This window comes from Cibotium barometz, chromosome 27 (assembly GCF_041138505.1).
Source record: "Cibotium barometz isolate CiBa-2024 chromosome 27, ASM4113850v1, whole genome shotgun sequence".
In the NCBI taxonomy this organism is placed as follows: Eukaryota; Viridiplantae; Streptophyta; class Polypodiopsida; order Cyatheales; family Cibotiaceae; genus Cibotium; species Cibotium barometz.
The window spans coordinates 40,324,279-40,328,264 of NC_141072.1; positions in this window are offsets into that span (position 1 = coordinate 40,324,279).

Consider the following 3,986-nt stretch of genomic DNA (forward strand, 5'->3'; position numbering starts at 1 on the left):
TATCATATTCATTCATATCTTTAACACGATAATAGTCCATTAGATCAAAAAATTTCTTTCTGAATATTTTCCCACGGGAATTTCAGTCAAGCAAGTTCTCAATTTGTCATTCCTTAACTTGATCTACCGAGTCAAGTGTTAAGAGTAGCAATTTGACAGCACAATCCACTAATCTCATAGTGATTTGCTGAAATCATTATCATCATTCTAGTTATGAATATCATCAGAGGGACTCATCCCATTCATCCTCATTGTGGTTTCACTCAGCTTATTACATTTCAACCAATTTCAAGAATCATCATTTTTCAATTCAAAATCCAAATCAACTCATCAGTTCTCAAACAGAATTAAAAATCATATCAACCACATTCGAATTCATCAATTGGATAGTATTAATGCTTATAATTTTAAGTCTTAGATTTACTCGTATATACTGCCGATAAAGAGCTGCAGTTATACCCTCGGTATATACGGGTAGTCATGATACTTGGAACTATAAGGTAACTACCATCATGTCTAGGCCTCAAGCAAGTCAGGGTTCTAAAGAATTGCGGTACTTCCATTAGCAGATCCAATTACTAGTTTACGAATTTTCAGTTTGAATATCAAATTGTATGAATTTATATCACACAATTACAACCTTTTTGTGCTTCTTGATAAATTTTTGACATATTTGGCTTCCTAGTTGATCTTTATTAGCCAATTTGCTCTGATACCAACTGTGAGATCCCTGTTCCCACCGAGCAACGGATTCGGGGTAGCACTTCTATTTCTTTACGCATCTAATTATGCATAAATTCCATTTAAGGAGACTAACACTTTCGAAATAAAAATCAATCTTTTATGCATCTTTCTATGCATAAATTCATTTTAAATGAGAATGACACTTTGAATTAAAATTCAATCTTTTATGCATCTTCCTATGCATAAATTCAATTTAGATAAGAATGACACTGTTGAATTAAAATCAATCTTTTATGCATCTTCTTATGAGAATGACACTTTTGAATTAAAATCAATCTTTTATGCATCTTTCTATGCATAAATTCAATTTAGATGAGAATGACGCTTTTGAATTAAAATCAATCTTTTATGCATCTTCCTATGCATAAATTCAATTTAGATGATAATGACACTCTTAAATTAAAATCAATCTTTTATGCATCTTCCTATGCATCAATTTAGATGAGAATGACACTCTTGAATTAAAATCAATCTTTTATGCATCTTCCTATGCATAAATTCAATTTAGATGAGAATGACACTTTGAATTAAAATCAATCTTTTATGCATCTTCTTATGCATAAATTCAATTTAGTAGGAATTACACTTTTAGAATAAAAGAATTTCTTTTATGCATCTAATTTATGCATAAAATCCATTTATGATGAAAATCACACTTTTAGTAAAAATATCTTTTATGCATACCTCTATGCATGAAATCCAATTATGATAAAAGTATCATTTTTACAATATAATAATCATCTTTTATGCATACCTCTATGCATGAAATCCAATTATGATAAAAGTATCATTTTTACAATATAATAATCATCTTTTATGCATACCTCTATGCAAGAATTTCAAATGTGATAAAAGTAACACTTTTATAATAAAATAATTATTTTTTTGTAACATTTTTATAATAAAATAATAATATTTTTTTTCACCTCTATGCATGAAATTCAATATGATAAAAGTAACATTTTTATAATAAAATAATCATTTTTTTTCTTTACAATTTTACAATAAAATAATCATTTTTTTCATACCTCTATGCATGAAATTCAATATGCTAAAAGTAACACTTTTATAATAAAATATTCATCTTTTATGCATACCTCTATGCATGAAATTCAATTATGCTAAAAGTAACACTTTTATAATAAAATATTCATCTTTTACGCATACCTCTATGCATAAAATTCAATTATGCTAAAAGTAACACTTTTATAATAAAATATTCATCTTATATGCATACCTCTATGCATGAAGTTCAATTATGCTAAAAGTAACACTTTTATAATAAAATAATCTTCTTATATACATACCTCTATGCATGAAATTCAATTATGCTAAAAGTAACACTTTTATAATAAAATAATCATCTTATATGCATACCTCTATGCATGAAATGCAATTATGCATGAAATTCAATTATGCTAAAAGTAACACTTTTATAATAAAATAATCATCTTATATGCATACCTCTATGCATGAAATTCAAATATGCTAAAAGTAACACTTTTATAATAAAGTAATCATCTTATATGCATACCTCTATGCATGAAATTTAATTATGCTAAAAGTAACACTTTTACAATAAAATAATCATCTTTTATGCATACCTCTATGCATGAAATTTAATTATAATAACTTGATATTAATCAATTAACCATTCACCTAGGATAGAGAATGGTTGGTTTTTAACTTTGAGAGGAAAATGCCTTTTTGTAATGAGGCATAACATTTTTAGAGAAGACATAAAGCATAAAAACCATTTGAAACCATAAAACCATAAAATAATTGCAAAAAGAAGAATCACCAACTTACTAATGACTTTGAAAGCTCTCCTTTGGCTTGATGGTTTGAGGGTTCAACTCTTGTTTGAACAAGAGTGGCCAACCAATCTTTGGAAGAGGGAAACGTCAAAAACTAATGAATTATTAATAAATTCATAGTTCATGGCTTGGGTGGAGTAGAGTAACAATGCATTAAACATTGTTCATTTTCAACAAAGGGGAGGCTTCTATTTATAGGAAAAATTGAGCTCCTAACCAAACAAACTGATTCTAGAATTTTTTAAATCAGTTTGGTCAATTTTTGACCATTTTTTGGTCATTTAAGCTAACCTTTTGGAACTAGACTTGAATTAGGAGAGAAGAGAGATAAAATATTACATTATTTATGAGTTTAAAACTCATTGAAGCATGTGAAATATGCAACTCCTTTAATGGACTCCCCTTCCTTTCTTGTGTGTCAAAATAGAATCATTATACCCAAAATATCTCATATTTTTAATATTGCTCATAGTTTCTTACTAATAAACCTTGTACATATTCAACTCTTCATCTTATGTGAGCATTTAATCAATTTTGGGTATCTTCTTTTACAAATTTGGATTTATCTCCTCCCCACACATGGATTGATCCTATTGGCCCATAGGAACCTTAATTGGACCATAATCCAAAAATTTCTGAAAATCTAGACCATTAGGCTAAGGTCCTTTATACCCATTTTCAATTAATTTCAATTGCACATTGGATTTTTTTTTTGAATTTCTGTTTCAGGTGAATTCATTTTAATAATATGAGAAATTTTTCTATCTAAAAATATTCAAAATCTGAATATTCTCTCTCTAGAATATTTTCTCTCTCTATTTCAAAACAGGCAGAGACGAGATCTCTTATATTTCTGAAGAGGGAATTGATTATAGGGGAAGATGCTGGGTATCTTGAGAGGCTGGGGAGGAATCTTACATTAGTGGTGGGAGTGAGAATAAGACAGCAAGTGATGGCATTGAGAGTGAAGAGAAGATTCAAAAAGGTACCATTATTGCTTGGTTGCAATTATGAGTTTTAGTTTCAAGTGTCATTTAAAACACATTTTTGTACTTGAAATGTGAAGATTTCACAAAGCCATATTTATATACTGTCTATTTTTACTTTCAACATTGCATAGCTTTAGGGAGTTTATCGTTTTGACTCATGTTTTGAGCACTTGGAATAGTGCTTGGGGGGGGGAGGGGGGAGGGGAGAGGGGGTCACTATGTATAAACCCTATATATCACATGTGTTCATGGCCTATTTGTAAAACCCCTTATCTGTGAATTTCTCATAAATAAATCACACCCTTTTTTTATTCAACCTATGAATACCCCCTTTAAATGGTAGCCCTGTGTATGTAAACAATGTGTAAAAAAGGGATTTTTAAAATCCGTTCTGTTAAACCCACATGCTGAGCTTACATATTTATGAGTGACCCTG